The following is a 20,162-nucleotide window of genomic DNA, read 5'->3' as shown; positions in this document are numbered from 1 at the left end:
AGCTGAGGGATACTGTTTTGATAACCTTTAACCACATTTCAGGCTTTGACAATCCTAGTAGTAGGATTCACAACTTTGAATATTAATAGGGATTTGATGGGGGGTTGAAATGTTATTGCAATGATGCACAACTGAGCTTTTGTTTCAGAAAGGACTCTTAGCTTTGTCCACTCTAATCTGTTGGTCAACACAATGTGGAAAGCCTCCTGGCTAAAATCAGCTCATCCTGCCTACTTTTTGGCTGGTATATCTGAGATTACACTTACCAGTTTATATATAGCACCATCCAAAGAACCAATAACTACGAGTAAACCCCCAATGAATAGGCTTGAGTCTAAGGCCCGTTCTCATTCAATCCACTTTCACAATTGTTTGAAAGTGGATTTTGCTGTTCCACACAGTAAAATCCAACTTCAAAGTGCATTGAAAGTGGATTGAAAGTGCATTATTCCACATGTGCTGAAGGGGCCTAAATGTGCCCTAGAAGCAAAGGCAGCCAATCAGATCATGCCTTCCTGAAGCTATTATATTTTTAATATAACAGGAGCAGCAGTGGCGTAGGAGGTTAAGAGCTCGTGTATCTAATCTGAGGAACCAGGTTTGATTCCCAGCTCTGCCGCCTGAGCTGTGGAGGGAATTCAGATTAGCGTGTACACTCCCACACATGCCAGCTTGGTGACCTTGGGCTAGTCACAGCTTCTCAGAGCTCTCTCAAACCCACCTACCTCACAGGGTGTTTGTTGTGAGGGGGGAAGGGCAAGGAGATTGTAAGCCCCTTTGAGTCTCCTTACAGGAGAGAATGGGGGGATATAAATCCAAACTCTTCTTCTTCCTAATAAAAATTTCCAATTCATTATAAGACTGGTTCCTGCTACCCCATAAAGCCCCCCTTTTTTAGCCTCATGGAGATAAAAACACAGGAAACATTTCCACATACTGCTTCTTTATTCCATCACTTCGTCCAATGAGAATATAATTTTACCTTTCTCACTTGAAGTGCATGAATCATTTTTCTCCTCTGAAGCAAAGAAGAAAGAATTAGAAAACACTAATTAACAGAAACTTGCCTTTGTTGCTGTATTTTCTGACAAATGAACAGATGATTCTTGTCACTTCAGAATATCAATTAGATTATTCAACTGAAAAAGACCCATGGCAAAACGGAAAAAGAAAAGAAAGATGCAATGTTTTTCTCCCAGGGAGCATGTACCCCACATGAAATGAAAATGTGGCATTGTGGGATATTAGCAGAGCAATCACTAATTGTTTAGTGTTATTAGAGAAAACTGTATCAAAAAATTTATTTGCACATTAATTTTTTTTACTTTGATTACATTTGTGAGGAAGGTTACATTTGTGGGGAAGGTAGGAAAAAGTACACCCAGGACTTACCCGGGGTGCCGTTGCGGCAAGGGAGGAGGGAGTGGTCGGCTCGCCTTCCCTGCTCTGCCGATTGGATGGTCACGTGATGGGGGGAACCATCATGTGACGAGGGAGCTGGGCAGGCTATTTAAGCCATTGCCCGGCTCAGCCCAGCCTCCTCACAAGGCTGCCTGCAAGCAGAATCCACCCTTTGTTTTGGACTGTGGTTTTGTTGAATGTTATTTATTGTTAGACATTTGTCGCAGTCTGGGCGGTTTTTCAGGGCATAGGGGCACATCCTTTGGGGGAGGCAGGCTTGCATACCAGACCTTCCCACGGCGGGGGCTTCAATAAAAGGTCTGGGGTAGTAGAGGGTTTGAGGGTGCAGGCCTGTCTCAAGCTCGCTACCCCAGCAGGAGGGGGTGTCACAAATGGGTAGGCGCCCAAGTGGCATCTAGTAACCTACTGTCCTGATCCCCATGGGGGGACGGTGCCAGGATCAGCGGTGCGCTGCCTGAAGGGCCAGGGGTCAGCTGTTTAGCTGACCTTGACCAGGTTCAGCGGTGCACTGCTTGGTGGCCAGGATGTGCCCCGGTATGCTCGCCCAACTTCCAAAAAGAGTTATGTGTTATTGTTAATAAACCGGGCTGCGGCCATTTCTATTCCAACGAATATAAGTCTATAAGTGTGGTTAATGAGGGAAGCAGACTCCACACATCTGCACGCAAATGTAGTATTGATGCAAGAGAGTGCTGATATCACTGGTTACATGACTGATACAATCAATGGTCATCCTTTCAGAAATACTTTTTATAATTCCTGTTCAACAATTAGTCACCAATCTACAGCATCCATATTTACCCATCATATTCTAATATATGAGAAGCTGTACTCATATATTATGTTTTTCTCAAACAGAAATGGCAATTAGAAACAAATCACTTTTGATGTTTAGGATGTAGTTGTAGACAGTTTTATTTAGGCCTGTATTTGACTAATTTAGGTTTTTAAAAATTTATTGACAGTCCCAATGGTGATTTTAAATTGTGATCTTTTATGTTCTTGTTACAATTGCTGCTTTATTTAGATTGTGAGCTGTCTCTGCTTGGGAGAAAAGCAGCTAATTAATGTTTTTTTAAAATAAATTAATAACATGGATACCTTTGAAGCAGTCACAAAAGATTATCAATCTTGTGAGAAATATTCTTGTGGCTCAGTTTTAAATTAAGGTTTTACAATATTTATAGAAGGGTCAACAGAAATTTTGAAGACTGCAGATATAATAGAATATACTCTGGTTTTGCCATGTGAAAGTGTGTTCTTGATTTTGCTGAGTGCTGGAAACATGAGGTTAGATCCTATTGATTTGTTCTGTAATGGTAGTACCTTTGTTCAGTGGCAAGTACCTTTCCAAGTCAAAAGACTTTTCTATCAGCAGAAGAACCTCTTCCATAGAGGAAGGCATTTTGAGCCCACGAAAAGTGCTACCATTAGTGGAACAAATTCATAAGATCCAACCTGGTGAGCAAAAAAGTGAGATTTTTAAAAAATATTAAACAAGTGAAAAGACTGGATCAAATGTGTGCATTGTACCATTACTGTTCCCTTACTGTTCATTTATATCTTAAAAGCAGATAATATAGGCAAGATTATAAAAATTTACCGTAATTTAGATATTCATAAGTCTGATATTTAGGGGGGAAAGTTCTGCAATATTTGAGAAAAATATCTTCATTTTCTCCTCTAAGTAAAAATGTCTTGGGAGAAAAAAAAACCCAGAGTTTAGCCATGTTTAAAACTTGACTTCTGGGGAATGAGATAGCCAAAAAAATACCTGAATCCTTGAAATTGAAATTTAGCATGGACATGGTATTTAAAGCGTAGTTTATGATTTGCTAAGTTTTGTGAAATTTCAGTGTGAAATTATCAAGTTGTGTCACTCCAGAAAATCTTCTTCAACTTAGACTAGAAAAAAGCTTGTATGCTGAGATGAGAACCCTCTCCCCTGGCAAAACTCTCATGCAAGCAAAGGCAGTTAAACTTTCGTGGAAGTCTAAATTCCACTTACTCTACTCCCATTCATTATTCAGTAATCAAACTCACTTCTGTTAAAAAGGAGGCAATGGAGATCAACATGTGACAGTATACTATCTAATCAGCAGACTGTGTACAAGTATAAATCATGTTTTTAAAGTTGGAGTGTATGATCACAAGCATCCCATGGCACATTGTTTGCTGGTTTGTCAGGTGACTGTTGCAGGGAATGCAAGCTGTATCCCTTCCTTGACAAAAAAAAACATTCCCTTTACATACAAAACTAGCATGTCAAGAGAAGGCTAACCTATTGTTCTTTGCCCTGACATACTAGCTTTGCATGTACAGGATATTTATTTCATAGGAGCAGCATTCAAACATGGTTCCCCCTTTCAACTGAAGCAGTACAGCCAGCAAAAGCTGTGCATCAGAATTCTGTTTATGTTTTTAGGCTTTCAGACATTTGAACTGAGACATGTCAATGTAGCACAGGCCTGTGACCTAGCAGACAACTAGCTACATATTATGAGATACCAACGGCTTGATAACCTCTTTAAATATCCTCAAACCACCCCTCCCCCTGGTAACTACATTATTAAACAATTACCACAACCCCGGGGGGGGGGGCAGGAGGTAGTTTCAAATACCATGCAGGTATTTGGAACCTAAGAAACCAGGAATACTGATTTGAGGGCTCTAATATGTCCAGATAAAAATAAATTCTTGCTAATGCACACCCCTAGTAAGCTGCTACAGAAGGTGGAGCCAACCACAAAATGGCAGAGAGTGAGGTTATGCATAATCAGTAAAGTAACTCTTCAGCATTTCAAGTGGAAGCTGTTTCAGGTTGTTACTGGCCTAACAGGGGTAAGGGCTTTATTAAAGGGAATCTCCACCAGCTGCTAAAAGTGTAACAGCACACATATGGTTTTTAAAAGTAGCAAAGGGGAATGAACACTCACGTTGGCAGCAAGAGGGGCCAAGAGGAGATCTTTTAGACTGTATAATACGGGGAAGGAATTCTGGCAATGAATATTCCACAGAGAAGCAAGAGTCCAAATTGAGTTTAAACGTTTTATATAAATTTGGTTCAAAAATGCATACACACAGTAAAACACAAAAGCACATACATTCAAGTTTCCTAGGATATAAGCAGGTTTGAAAGATAGATTGGATGATAGAGAAGGAGGGGGGTTTCAGGGTAATACGTTACCTAACGATTCTTAGAAGGGTAGAAGTAGAAGGCAGGGATTTCATGCCAGCACAGAAACCCAATGAAGGACGAATTCATGTCTCAACACCAACAAGAACATGTGGCAATGAGCAAACTGTTGCAGGTGAACTAAACTTTTATAAGGTGGGTCGTTCCTTGGTGGGAAAGGAACCAATCACACTAAGTTTCACATCTGTGCTGGGTTTGGGGGTGCTGAGGTAATTAGTCAGCTCATCTACTGCTAAACCTGGGACAATGGGGCCAAAATTGCTTTGTTAAGCCCAAAGGGTTAATTTAGTGCTCCACAGGATTGGTTATGAGAGCTGCATAGCATTATAAAGTCTAAAAACAGGGAATTCTAAAAAAAGCGTTCTGTTGTGAAAACCAGAATGAACGGTAGCTCTGAAATAGTTCTATTCTCTGGAAGTGGAAGGTCAGTTCAGAGTGGACTGTGCTTCTCTGAATTAAATGCCAGGAAGGACAGAGTTCAGTACCAGAGTTCCTAGAGTTAAACATAACACAGCAGTACTGATTTACCACACTGGTGGCTTAGTTAATTTTTTTTTCTCTGAGGAGAACCCCACTCAGATATGAAGCAGTGGAGCTTCTGAGAGTTATATAGAAATGATTGGAGCTTCCTAAAGGAGAGCTGCTATCCTTCTACGATAAGCACCATGTGACAGTTTGTTTTAGTGTTAGTGTCTAAAGAACTGTGTGTGTAGTAGTACTTACCTGAGGATAAAAAGTAAGATTTTTAGAAAAAGGGCTAGATAATCAAATACAACTCTGCAACAACTATACTGAAGTAAAAGATTTATTTTGTTTAGTATCAAAGTGACAATATCATCAGGAAGACACCAAGATAGTGTCCTGTCTGTAATTCGTATCAACTGAAAAAGTTACTCAACAAAATCTTGTACATAGTAGCCTCTCTAAAACCCACTTCCTTTGTACCTATATTTTTTCTCCTTAATCCTTTGCTAGTTTAGCTCTTTTTAACTTGTTTCTGTAAATAAAATATTTCAATTTTTGGTTTCAACTTTACAAATCTCTGGTGCCATTTCTTTATTTAGTTCGTGACAGGTTATTTTAGTTTTCTTAAAGAGAGAAATACTGCCCTGCCTAACAGACAAGTGCCCTGGAAGAGCAGCTAAAGATTATTTAGATGGATTCTTAGAAAAAATGTGGGAAAACTGAAAGAGGAATATGAACTCTTAAACATCCTCTCCACATTACTAAAAACGTTGTTCTGACAATAAAAAGTTGTTCAGTTAGAGCTGTTCTGTCAGTTAGAGATTTTGGAGGGGAAGTTTTTTCCTCAGGGCAATTGGCAGATGCTTGTGTGTGAAAGAGGCACACCCTCTCACTTCTTACAGAGGAGACAAGGGGGTGCCTTGTTATAGAAGACATTATACTTAACCTGGCTGCTTGGTAAGCAAAACCAGTCAAAGAAAGCAAATTCTTGCCCAAAGCAGCTGAGAATCTTAAAAGATTTAATTAATTCAATTTTTTCCAGTGAGAAGCAAACCCTTTTTCATTAGTCTAAGTTAAAATTGTCAATGAATAGACCACAGACTGCCTTAAGCTGAAGCTAGCAATGACTCACTATCTGTCTGCATGAAGGATGGGATAGCAGAGGGCCAGTAAGAGTCCTTCAGTCTCCAGGGCCTAGAATGCAGTAACTGCAGGAATTATCAATCACATGTATCTTTTGGTGAAGTATTTTCCAATGAACTAGGAGATGTTCCCATGCAGTTACACCCTATGTTTTCTGGCAGTTGAGTGGTAGCATTCATTTTTAAATTATTTGATTTAGCAGGGTGACAGTGCAATCCTGTATATCCAATTCAAATTCCAATGACTTCAATTAATTAGATGCACCCGAATAACCGGGGGCAGCCATTGCTGCCGGGGTGAGCAACGTAGCAAAATAAGGGGCATGCATGGCTTGGCGGCATGCTGCAGAACCGGATGCAATGATTGGCTCCCAGCCATAAAGGCGGGAGGAGCCGGGATATATAAGGACGCCTCTCCCGGTCTGCACCCTTCCCGGCGGCGAGACCCAGCAAGGCGTGGTAGTGCTGGTTGGTGTCTCGTGTAAGGCCCGGAAGGAGACTGGTTGCGGCCTTTTCTCACTCTCCTTCTCTCTTGCTTCCATTCCTACTCACCTTCCTTCATGGGTTTCCTCTCCATTTCTCTCTTTTGCTTTCCTCTGAGTCGTTGGTCGGTCTACTTGCAGTTTGGAATATAGGGGCCAAAAGCCAGAGCCAAGAGCAAGGGAGCTCCCCGCCGGGGCCGGCACCTTCGGGCAGAGCCCTCCTCAACAGGGTCCTCGGAGCTCAGACCGGCCCGGGAGGGATCAGGACGAGGAGCCCCTTTGGTGCGAGTGCCGTGCTCCAGCGGAGGAGGCGGCTGTCAGCGGGCGGCCACCCGCCCACGAGCATGGAACCCCTGTCCACTGACCGGGAGGGGCAGGCCGGTGGGACTGGGGAGCAGTCACTCCCCGGCTAGGGAGAGGCTCTCCCTGGCGACTTCCAGTGGCACCGGATCTGTCCCCCGGCCCGAGGCTTCTGCCAGCCTTGAGCCAGGCCCCGATTCCCACCCTGGTCCTGGAACCTGGCGGACACAGCTGCTGCCGCTTTCCCAGGCCCTCGGGCCGGAGTGGCCGGGGAATCACAGGAGAACCCCCCCTGCAGGCGCAGGGGAATCCAGCCCTCTTGGCGCCGGGCCGCCGGCTGGCGTAGGTCGCTGAGGCAGACACCTACAGAGTGGAGGCAGCGGGCGGAGGACCTCCAGCTCTCCCCACCGGTCAGCGTGTCCACATGCGGGTGGGACGCCAGCGTCCGTCCCGGTCTCCTCTTGGAGCCGAGGGCCGGAGGAGTTGAAGCTGGTCGTCGCAGGCTGTTCCCTGCTCCTCCAAGATGGTCCTCCCAGCTCTTTCATCATCCAGGTGATGGAGTCTACTGAGAGGAGACTGATGACTTGCAGGCTAAGCCCAGGGGAAAGTTCTGGATTTCCCAGGGGGGAGAAAAGGTGCCGCTCCTCCCCCCTTGGCTTCATAAAACTAGGCAGACCAGCTTTGGGGATGGAGGTGCTCGATCTCACTGGCCCGGCCCCTGATGACAGCGCTGCGTAACCCTCCCGGAGTCCCATCTCCCCAGGAAGCTCCCGGGGAGCGGTAGCGCATGCCCGGGTATTACGATGGATATTTTCAGAGTTTCCTACTCGGCGGAGGAGGAACATATGGCTTGTCTGGAGGGAAGAGTTAACAAAAAAGCAAGAGGGACCCAGTAAGCGGCCGGCGGAATTTCCTTCAACAACTGGCTGCAGGTGGTTTCAACCCGAATACCTAGCCCCTCAATGGGGCCGCACTACCCCTAACCACTTCGCAGCTATAGCCTACGGCTTGAGGGCGCAGATGCGCTAAAGAAACACTTCCCCATAAGAGCCGTTTCCGCTGGGATCTCATCCCACGACCAAACATGGAATTGAGGTGCGTGGTCCAGCTCTGCCATGAAAGAGGGCTGCGGAGCCCTCCTTTTCCGGACAAGTCCACCAAGGGCTTACTCCAGAGGGCCACAGGGGCTCTGTTGGGAATTCAATAGAGGCGCTTGCCAGCGGCCCAAGTCTGCAGGAATATGAGCACGCTTTGCTCCAACTGTTCTAGGAAATCACAAGCAGGGTGGCCTGCCCTAAGCCAGCCGGCCCGCCTCCCCTTTCGGCAAGCCCGGTCACACCTGGCACCGGGCTCCTCCCAAAAAGAAGCCGGGTGCCCAGGAGGGCAGCGCTACACGCCCGCCCAGAAGCACTGAACTCCTATTCCAGCTGCAGTCTTTGGCTCCCCACACCTCGTCCGAGGGTGGGGGGGTGCTGCCTGAACTGGCTGCAGCATTAGCTCCGACAGGCGCTGCTGTGGCAATGCTGGGTGATGGTTTTTCCACAGGTTTCAGGATTCCCTATCGCGGCCTCAGGAAGGCCTACCAGGCGAACAACTTAAAATCTATTCGCGATCACCCTGGCGTGGTGGCCGATAAGCTTGATAAAGAAATCAGGGCCGGTCGCATCGCTGGCCCCTACAGCCACCCGCCTCTCCCCAACCTCCGGGTCTCCCCTATCGGCATAGTGCCCAAGAAGGCCCTGGGGGAGTTTTGTTTAATTCAGCACCTCCCCTACCCCCGGGGCGACTCAGTAAACGATTACATCGACCCGGCTGGCGAAGTCGTTGTCTGGCTGCAAGTCCCCTGACCACCACATCAGGGTCTCCCGGGGCCTAAAAGACGATCTGCAGGTCTGGCTGTCCTTCATCCGAGGCTTCAACGGCATCTCCTTGTGGCAGAAACCTCTGGAGCCTGGCCTGGAGTTGCAGGTGCACTCTGACGCCTCCGGGGCTCACGGTTTTGGTGTGTATTTCCAGGGTCAGTGGGCACAGGGCCTCTGGCCTCCAGCTTGGCACACACAGGGCATCACCAGGGACCTCACTTTTCTAGAACTGTTCCCCATCTTGGTGGCGGGGAGTGCACATATATGGCAGCGCGATCTCTGCAGCTCAATAATAAAGGGGTGCTTTTCTGAGTGCGATAACCGAAGGCTGTGGTGGTGCGTGTGGTGAACAGGCAGTCGATGGAGCAAATCTACCGCAACGGGTCATCACGCGTTTGGTTCAAGCAATCTTGTTCTCACCCCTGCCTCACCTATAACATTTCTTTTAAAGCTGCTTTGCGTTCCAGGTTTTGCAAAATGAGATCGCTGGATGCCTTTTATCTGCGGCCAGCAGGTGGATCGATTCCGGCGCCTACAGCCCCCCCTCGGGCGCGGAGCTGAAACTCCGGCGACAGTGCCGGCGTCCCTGTGGAACCTTGGCAGCCGAACCCGTCATCACAGGTGTTTTGAACTTCGTTGGCACCGGCCACACGCGGAGGCGGCAGTACGACAGAGCCATTAATGTCTTAACTTCTGGAGCCCACGCCAAGCGTCAAGAAGCGCCCCGTCTGTGGCGGGGTGGACACAGGTACCTCCTACTGGAGTATTTTGGTACAACTCCATGGGCGGGGATGCACTACCACGCTCCATGGGGAGTGCAACTAGCTGGCGGGCATCGCCTTTTACTGCAGGGTTTCAGGCTTCCCAGATGCTGAGCCAAAGGTGTTTGTAGTTCAAAGCACGGCTGGTGGCAGGCTGGCGGCAGAGTGGGCCCCAGACTGAGGGACCTTCGGGTGCTCCAGTCACCAGGGGAAGGTATTAAGAGGCTGATCACCGAGGGAGCTGCGGCAGGTGATGCGCTTCATGCTATGAAAGGCGTTTACTTTTCGCCAGCCGCCTTTCACCTGAAAGCGCATCATAGGGGCTTTCAGGCCCGGGAACTAGTTGCCCCCCATCACTCAGGGACCCGACACGTCCAGCAACCAGCAGCTTGCACAAGGGAGCACCTCTCTCGCTCCCTGCTCGGGGGGGGACATGGCTCTATGCGTGAGCTTGCCCATTCCAAAACGCACTGCAGGAAGGCCGCCGCGTGCCTGGAGTCACCATGCTGGTCCTGCCGGGCGACGTCCACCTGCCCCCTCGGCCTCCCTCTCATCCTCTTTGGCTTCGGCTGGACAGGCCTCGGATGGCGGCATGCTCCTGATGCAGCGAGGCCGCGTTCCCCCCCTCACCAGGTTCCAGATGCTGGCGGTTTTTCGGGCATGCTTGGCGCGGGCGGGGCTGCCAAGCCGCCGAATTCGGGCTTCTTTGCACTCCTTCCTCGAATAGGGGCCGCCACAACCGCACGGCAGCGCCCAGGAGTGGCAGGGGGCCAGGAGGACATCCCGCACCTTGGGGAGGGTGAAGCGGTCCGGGGAAGCTTTTTTTCAGGCTTACATTTGCCCCTTCATCTGAAGCTTTGTTGATTCTCTTCACGAAGTTGCCTCCAGGGTGCCCGCCAGACTGTATTTTCGACAGGTAGGTGCTTGGGTCATAGGGCACAGCCTTGCCAACAGAGCCGGGGACCTACGCCTGCTCATCCAGAATGGGGCCAGCATCTCGGACTCGGGGCTCCACGTAAGGATTACCTGGCTGGGGCAAGGAGGGCACATGCTTTGGCATGAACTTGAGCCCAAGCTCATCGAAAGTACATTTTCCAGTTGGCCACACCGGATCTCCTAGTTATCCACCTGGGAGGAGGATCTCCCGACGCCAGAGTCGGGTCCTGGAACTCCGTTGTCGCGGTGGCCCACCCACACTCGCGGAGCCTACGCCAGGCATCGGCCCGGCATGACCTTGGTCTGGTCCGAGCTGCTGCAGCGGGTCCACTGGAAGGGAGCCAAGGACCCCACTGCCGTGGACAGGGCTTGCAGGAAAGTCAATAGGGCGGCCGCCAAAGTGGTGCTCTCCCTTGGGGGAGCGGTGGTGGACCATGCTGAGATCACCCGGGACAACAAAGAACTTTTCGAGCCGTATGGCGTCCGCCTGTCCTGCTAGGGCATGGACTTGTGGCTTCAATCGGTCCGGTACACCCTCCTCCGCTGGGTCCGGTCAAGACAGGCTCAGGCTTGAGGAGCTTGGGCGGGGAGCTGCAAGGGGGGCAGCTCGTGGCGGGTTTGCAATGGGTGTCGCACATCTGGGGAGAAAACAAGCCTTCCGGCTGGGTCTCCCAGGCTTGTGCCCTGTGGAAGGGCCAGGGGGTGGGGCGGGCAGGCTGGCAGGCCGGCAGGCCGGGCCGCTGCCCGACACCCCAGGGAGTGGGGTTGGGTCGGGCCGATAGGCGGCCAAGGGCTTAGCCGGTGCCCGACACCCCAGCAAGCAAGGAGAGGAGGGCGGGCCGATAGGCGGCCATGGGCTTAGCCGGTGCCCGTCTCCTCAGCAGGGGGGGGGAAGGGTGAAGCCGGAGTGTTATCTCTGGGGCTTCCCTTCCCGTCAGTTCCCAATGGAGATTGGGATCTGATGTGCGACCCGTTTGCCACCCAGCTCTTTTGTACATAGTTCATGTTGATTATGTTATTGAATATTAATAAACTGGGCTGCGGCCCATTCCTTTCCAGCCTGTCGTTGTTGTGTGATTATTGAGCGAAGTAAAGTCTCACCATCTGCAGCAAATTTAGAAGGGTTTACACCTCTGTTTAGGATTGTATTCATGTTAGGATTGTATTCATGTTGATGCTTAATGGTCCAATCATAAAAAGAACTTTCTTGGGAGTAAATCTCATTGCATCTTTGTAGACCTGGTTCAGATTCCTCCCAAAAGTTTTTTCCAGCACCTAGTTGGAAGCCTTCAATTCATTTTCTGATTGTAAGAATTAGACAGTCATGCACTTGACTTGGCTACAATAATCCGATCTAAATGTGATTCTATGCCCAATATCATATAAGAACTGTCCAACAGCCAAACAACTAAAACATATAATCTATGTGAAGTACCAGTTTGCATAGATAAGTGATGCTATCTAATTGTCACCAGTTGGGATTATGAATTCTGTAGAGATCTAACAGTGCAATTCTATTCAGACTAACTCCAGGCTACTATAATTGATTTTAATGGTCTTAGACTGGATTAACTCTGCATAGGATTGCACAGTAAAGCTTTTGCCCAAGGATCACTGCCATGTTAATGAGAACCAGAGCCTATAGCCATGATACAGAACAGCTAATTGAATATGTATTAGGGAATGCATGGACCTGTATATTTAGGTTCTTGTATGGTTCACTGATGCTTAAGAAGTAGATTTTCCATCCTTTTAACATTTGGCAGTGAAAGAAGTCTAAATTCTTCATGCCTAGATTCTATAAAAAGTAAGTCTGGGTCTTTCATTGCATTTTAGTCATTAGGATGACTTACATGAAAACCTAAATAGGGTTCTGTTCATCAATCTAGCCCAGCTTCCTGTGTCACACAGTGGACATTGATTTTGCCTGGAGGCCAACAAACAAGGCATAAAGGCCAAGGTCTTTCTCTGATGTTACTCCTTAGCACTGTGTGTGGCTTAGTGCCACTAAATATGGAAGTTTCCTTTATTCACCATAGCTAATAGTGAATACAGGGAGGCCAACTCCGCATGGGTCAAAAACATTGGTGCAGGCCCGGTAAAAACATCTTGTGTCCCTTACAATTGTGTCATCTTGTGTGACTGTTACAATTGAGGTTTTGTGGTTATTTGCAGTATATTTAATGATATTTTACAGGCGTTTTTAGATATTGATGTATATTTTCTATTGAGATTTTTATGTATAGTTATCTATCGATAAGAGTTAAGCACTGTGCAATTATATATATAAAATATATTTTAACAGATATCTACTAGAGCAGGGGTCTGCAACCTGCGGCTCTGGAGCTGCGTGCGGCTCTTTCATTCTTGCACTGCAGCTCCACATGGCTTGGGTCCTCTCAGCCTCCTTTGGAGAGTCGCCCTAAGGGTTAATGGGAAAGAGTCCCCATTCCTAGAGAGGCACAGCCCGAGCGGCTATCCCAAGCCACTTCCGGCTTTCCTGTCCCAGCTGCCTGGTTGGCTGATGACAGTGATGATGGTGCAGGGTGGGGGTGGAGCACCGCTGGTGGATCTTCTTGAACAGGTGAGCGGCGAAGGGCAGGAAACAGGAGGGAGTTGCAGGAGCGCAGATTTTCAGCACAATCCTAACCTCAGTCCGTCCCTCTTGAATGGGGCGTCAGGGGTTGACCCTGCTTTGGGTGGCCCCAGGTCCTTCTTAGGAGGCGGGACCACATGGGGGACCCCAGCAGCACCATCTTGGGTTGCAGACCCCCCCCCCAGCAGCCCCACTGAGCTCCAGGTGCTTTCCTGGCCGATGGCAGACTGGCTGAGTCCAGGTGAAAAAAACGATGTCAGGTTTGAAAGGAGTTATTACCTGCAGCCCTGCAAGGCTGTTTGATGGGAAGGTGGGGTGGGTGGGAATTGTTTGCTTGTGCATTGTCAAGGAGGGCAGGAGGGCATGGGGAAAGCCTTGCACGTGGATCTAAGCCTGTGGAGGGTAAGCTTGTAGATCGTGGAAGGGAGGAAGGCCAGGATCATCCTCAGCCATGGTTGTCATGAGTTGCCAACTCCCGGCGGGCAAATCCCAGGACATTTGGGGGTGAATTCTCGGGGGGGGGGAGAAGTTCAACCCCCCCAAAGTTGATCCACCATCCAAGTGGAATTTGAAGGGGTTCTTTTGGGGGAGCATAATTAGTGTCTTTCACCCCCCCCCTTTTTTTGTTTTGATGGGTAAAATGGGCCCCAAAGAAGAGAACTTCTCCCTGCATGAGAATATATACAGTGTTATCTTCATTTTAGATGTCAAAAAGTATTTGTGGCTCCAAGTGTTTTCTTTTCTGTGGAAAATGGGTCCAAATGGCTCTTTGGGTGTTAAAGGTTGCCGACCCCTGTACTAGAGTTTTTAACCTCGGATTTGTAGGAGATGAGACCCTTCTGTAGGTCCTTGTGGGTTTCATGATTTAAAAAAAAATTCATTATGTGCTCTCAACATCTTAGCCCTGTCTCTTATGATGAAATATGTGCATGCGCTCTGTTGAGTGACACAAATACAATTTTTTTCAAGCTACTTATGATAGGTCTCTACTGTGACCTGCCACATCTTTGGAATGTTCCTATGTTTGATGGTGAAGGAGAAAAGACCCTGAAATGACATTTTTTAAAGCAGGTCGGTCATAAATTATCATGACATGGTCCGTCTCTCAGTCTGGTGAGTTGTCCAATTTTAAGCAATTCTTACTTTCCATACATAAATGCCCTGTACAATAAAGAGAAATCAGGGATAGAATAGTACTTCTGCTCTAGATGAAGACCTCAATCTGGCCCACAAGTATGAGTGCCTATGTCCACTGAAATCAATGGTCTTATGTCCTTTTTTCTGTGTTGGGTAATGAGCAGATCCTTTTAGGGGCAGGAGAGAAATAATCATATGTTCATGAGCAAACAGTACAGTATATCTCAGCCTCGCAGCCAGTTTGTAAGTGGACCTCAGATTCTAGCACTCTGAACAAGGGATAAACAGATGTGAGAATTTGTTTCTTTTTATGTTTATTTATATGTTTTCAATCATTTCAGTCCTCTGTAAAATTTGCAGATATATATGTATCATGTTATCTATGTTATACAGAATTTAAATGCAGCTTATACAGTACTTATGCATTCCATGCATGTCTTTTATATACAATATATTCACAAATATGTATTTTATATGATGCTGATTTATTGATGCTCAAAAAAAAGTTGCAAAATGGATGCCTTTTGCAGGTGGACTTGTTATGAAATAGAAAATGGCAAAATAAAGTATTGTGGAACTGCTTCACACAAAGGCAAAGCAAAAATAAAATCTTTCCCTTGAAACAGCAGAGATGAGAAATTAAAAATCACCAATACTCTGATCCAGCAATGTACATTGTTCTAGTGGATGCACGGAGAATTTCTCCACCCACAAGGCTTTGCCCATTAAAGAGCTCTGAAACTGGCAGGAAAACCTCAGAGATGAAGTGAATTTGCTTTATTATGCAGCAAGCTGCATGTTCACATTAGAAGATAACATGTCTCTGTGAATCAGGGTCGTGAATTTAAATAAAGCTACTCATTTGATCTAGTGGCCCTGAGCAGTGAATCAGGGTCTAGGTATGCATGGAATTTGTAAGATCCAGCAAAAGTGCTATACTTTGGTCAACAATATCTCACATAACATGGTTGAACATTTCTGCCTGAACTCTTAGTTAAACACTTTAAAAATGCTATCTTTTGATGACATTGAAATGAAAATGTGTTTCAATGTTAATGAATTTAATCCTCAAAATGATTTATTTCACTAAAAATATATATGTCAACATCTATTCATTATGGAACTTTCTAAAATGCTACTATTAATGGGACAAACTGAAGCAAACTTATTAGTTTTAACTTTGGGAAATATGATTTTTATATTTTTCATTTCTTTACTAAGGTTTTTTCTCATACAATTTTTAATAATATTAAATATGCTCTTTATAACTACTGTGGCAGATATTTAAAATATTTCTTGTTTAAAATTCACTGACTATATGTCAGATCTAATAAAATATCTCTAGTTATAATCAGTAGCTCTATAAAAAATGTGGTTTAAGAAATTTCATTTTATTACCTTTATGTTCTTATGTTCTTACCTGATTTCATTGGTCTTTTATGGTTTTACCAATGTTCAGGGATTCATAAAATGGAATTTGCATTGATGAAGTCCCCCCCCACACACACACACACGTACTTCTACCTGGGTCTGTTTGAACAGTGTGACTGAATGCACATTTTCCCATGGTATTATCATATATTGTTTATTTTGTATGCAAATTTTACCCTCTGCCTTTAAACTGTGAGAACTTTGTAAGACTCCAGGAGAGCACTGTCTTATTCAGGCTTTTTGTTTGCTTGTTTTGTTTATGTGTCTCTGAGGTAAACTGTTTACACGAAATTGCGTTTGGAGGTGGTTTGGAGGTGTTGTCAGCACAGAGCCCATTAGAGTGGGCAATTATGGTCCATTACTCATTTTTAGCACATACATTTTCTGACTTTTCAGCACAGTTTATAAAAGGAGAATGAAAGCCTTTTGAATATGTTCCTTGGTGGTACATTGTAAACTTCAATTATTTGTTCTCAGAAACTTTTTTTTAGTCGAATGAAATGAAAATCTCTCTTAAATGGAATATGATTCAGAAACCACTATTAGAAAGGGTTTAAACATTTCTCATTAATAACAGTAATCTGAGGTCCTAGAGTGCACTGTCACTTAAAAATGCAGATTTCCTGTTCCACAGTCCTTCATTAAGCTAAAGCCATTTCTGAACTGCAACATGCTATCAGCCACCTCTTCCTGAGAAGGAGGAGGGCATCACGCTGTTACTGCAGAGCTGTCACTCACCCAATCGGACTGAAAAGCAAGCAGGCGTTAGGCTGTAATTCTCAAAATTTACATGCCATGTAATTTTCTTTAGGGTCTTTGCTCTTTTTGGCTTTCAAAACAGACCAACCCATCATGACCAGTTCCTGTCACAGCCAATCAGCTGTGCCAGCCCAGATAAGAGTTCTATTTTTCTCTAAAGATGAGTACCTACTTTGTCTTCCCTGCACGCTTGCCTTTCTGGCTGGTCAACACATGTGGCAGAATGAGATGAAAGTCCCTTGGGTAGTAGAAAAGATTCTACTGCTTCAGAATCAGGTGTACATCTTCCACCATGTTTAAAAAAACCCAGCGAATATAAATAGTCTTGCACAGTGGGGGCAAAAAGTATATTCCAGCCCAATTCCTGGGTGATAATATTCCATTGGCAGGACTTTCCATTGGCACCACTGCACAAGGCTTCCACTTCATTTTCAATCTATTCTACTATATGTATATATCAGAATTCACACCTAAGTATAATTCTCTTCATATGTGATAGTGCAAATATCTTCAGCTACACCTATAGAATTGTAGGTAAAAACTGAAGCCTGAAGTAAGAGGTCTTAGATTTCTAAATAGTAATATTTCTTGACAATTCATCCACTACAGAATAATTCACTGGAATTTTTAGAAAAATTGGAATACAATTATTCTAGAACCTAAGAAAGGATCTGAGTCTTTATTGGCAGTCAGTTTTCCTTTTTGCTTACTCTTATTCACAAGGTATAATAACCTCTGTGTCAAGTTTAGATTAGAAAGCACTGAATATAGCCACCATTTTGAAATGAAGGCAATATGGGGTGGGGGGGTGGGTTATCTAGTTTGTATGTATTTTCACAATTGGATGAATGTACATTTTCCACTGAAACAGTAGAAGGCGTCATAGACGAAAAGCCATCAGCTGCGAGGCTGACCTTTTCTCATATGCCTGCAATGAAACTATTCATGGTTGAATGTCATTCTAGATCATCACAGACTTCCTTTCATAAAAGAGCCCATTGTTATGAAAGACACACATGCACTTCTTGGTGCACAAGTGCTCACAAAATTAACTCCCTACCCAAACCTTACAAACCCCCTTCTGCTTTATCCCATTTTCTCTTTCCCACACGTGCTTCAATTTCTGGCTTCAGTGAAGATGGAGAGGGGAGGAGGGGGGCAAGCCAGGGAGTAACAGAGGACTGGAACTTTCATTTAAAATGCAGACAAATCTGCCTTTTCTGCTTGATGGTCTGTAACATTTCCATGTAGTGCACTTTGCATGGCAGAATAGCTGCTAGTAATAGAATTCTCTCACGGCGGAGGTTAATTACTTCTCAGCTACAGCAAAATAAATTTCCTGTCAAGATCAGTGACAGGAATATGCCAGTGTCACTATTTTTACCTGAGGTTTTAATTCACTGTTAATATCTGACACTAGTGGGCATTTAGTGGGCTGGTGGTCTCTTGACCAGTCAGACTTCACTCTTGCTCACCCACTCCCTAGGTACACACAAAGGAGGTAAGTGATAGGGAGGAATGCAGAATCAAGATATATGTTGAACGATCACGTTGGCTAATTTGTACTTTTGAAAAGGAGATTGACTAATATCTCTCTCACACCCTTAGGTCAAAAGGAGATTGACTAATATCTCTCTCACACCAAAGGAGACCCTCTCAGTGATATAATTTTTAAAATGGCATAGAGAGTGGGCACATCATATCAGCTGTAACTTTCTGCTAAGCAGTACTATACAACATTTCATATAATGTTATTTTGATCAGAACCTCATTATGGGCAGAACCTCATAATATTTGCAAGGAAATAACAATTCCTCACCTGGAGGCACGTTCTAGAACTGAGATGTATTCTTACAATAGAGCACCCCTGGCTAACACATGAAACAATATGATCTCCACAATGAAAAATAAAAGGGCAGGCATCAATTAGTGCATTAGGCACTATGCACAACGCCTTACATTAGACAGGTGTTATGTCCTTAAAAATATCATTGATAAAGAAGATCGCTCAACTAATTTACACTGTATCATGAGAGACCTTTGTCACTTCTCTGGATGTGTGGACACATACATGAATTACTTTCCTTCCTCTCCCATATATTTTGGTACTCCTGTCACTCTCCCTCCTCCTTAACCATGATACTCCTTCCTTCTTCATATTTGCCAAGGTACTTCTTTTCACATACCCCACCCAACCTCTGCTGGTCCTCTCAGGCATGGTAGGTCAGAGACCCCAAATCCTTCTTTTCTTGCATTGTTCTGAACAGAAAACTCCTTCATGTATTTCAGAACCACAAAGGTAACTGTTCTTTACAGTAAAGATAGTATAGCACAATTCTTCTATACTATATTATCCATTGTCTAAGATACACCTTAGCAGTTGTAGGAAATGGAATGGCTGGCTGCATAATGCCATCTTGTGCATGTATTTATATGGATGTGCACCAGAGCCCATACACATCTATTCACAATTAAGAAATTTAATTCAGAGAGACAATGGAGAGGTAGCTTAATCCTGAAAAGTGATAATACTATCAACTCATGCTTGCGTTCCCCAACAGGCAAAAATGAAGACAGTGGCTTACCAGGAACAGGAAACAACCACAGTCTCTGACTGGACCAAAAGGAAGTTGGTTTACGAAAATACTTTTAACTAAAGTCAAGTTGACCTTTTGGCTTTGAAGCAAAGAAGGCCCAAAAGAGTTCCATCGTTTGAGTTTCTGATTCAGCATCATTCAAGTTTCTGATTCAGCTCCTGAACCATTCGAGAAAGGTTTATACATTTTGATTCACATTATTAATCTCTCTTAAAAGTCTGTGCAATGGAAATGCCAGCTCCTTTGTGATATCGTATGGGTTTTAGGGTTCCCAGCACAGTATTCATAGCAGATGTATAGTATTAAAACAGATAGCTAGCTCTCCTATATAAAAGCACAGTTCATAATTTTAGCAATGCACAGAAAACAGTGTAGGAAATAAGGTGCCATTCAAATCATCATCATAATTTAAGAATATATATACTTTACAATTTATAAATAATGGCAGTAGAATCAACTAGGCTGTAATTGCAACAGGGGGTTATTGAGCACATGGTGAGCTCTGGAAGAGTGTGCATGCGTGCCCTGGGCCAGCTGGGCGGCCAAACCACAACCGGCCTAATCGCGTGATGCATGCAAGTTGAAGGGATGAAGCATACTCCCTATATATTAGGCAGCACGCAGTTGCTCTGGCCTTCTTTGACGCCTGGAGCAAACTGAACTGGAGTTTTTGCTTATTTAGGGAGCGAGGCCTTTGAGAGTGCGGGTTGAGGGTTTGCGTTGAGTGTGGTAGTAGTCCACTTCCCCCCTTTTGTTTTTTCCTTCAGACGCTTCGCTTGGAAGCAGTTCGGTCGGCATATGGCTCAGGGGGCCGTTGGATAATACAGGTGGCATGGGCTTAAGCAGGGGGGGAAACAGCGAGTGGATCCCTGGGCATTCAAGCCGGAGGGGTTTCCAGGCCCCACACTTGGCGGTATGTTTCTTCGCGCCTGGAGCAAATTGATGTGCTCCTCTTGCCTGCCCAGCTTCTGCCACAATAAAAAAGGGCTGCAGGCCAATTTAATTCCAAGAAGTGTCCTGTGGTTCACCAGATTGAACCTCTGCACATCTGGGCGCAAACACCTTTGTGAAAGCTT

Source organism: Sphaerodactylus townsendi, linkage group LG11 (assembly GCF_021028975.2).
Source record: "Sphaerodactylus townsendi isolate TG3544 linkage group LG11, MPM_Stown_v2.3, whole genome shotgun sequence".
Lineage (NCBI taxonomy): Eukaryota > Metazoa > Chordata > Lepidosauria > Squamata > Sphaerodactylidae > Sphaerodactylus > Sphaerodactylus townsendi.
This window is presented reverse-complemented; position numbering follows the sequence as displayed.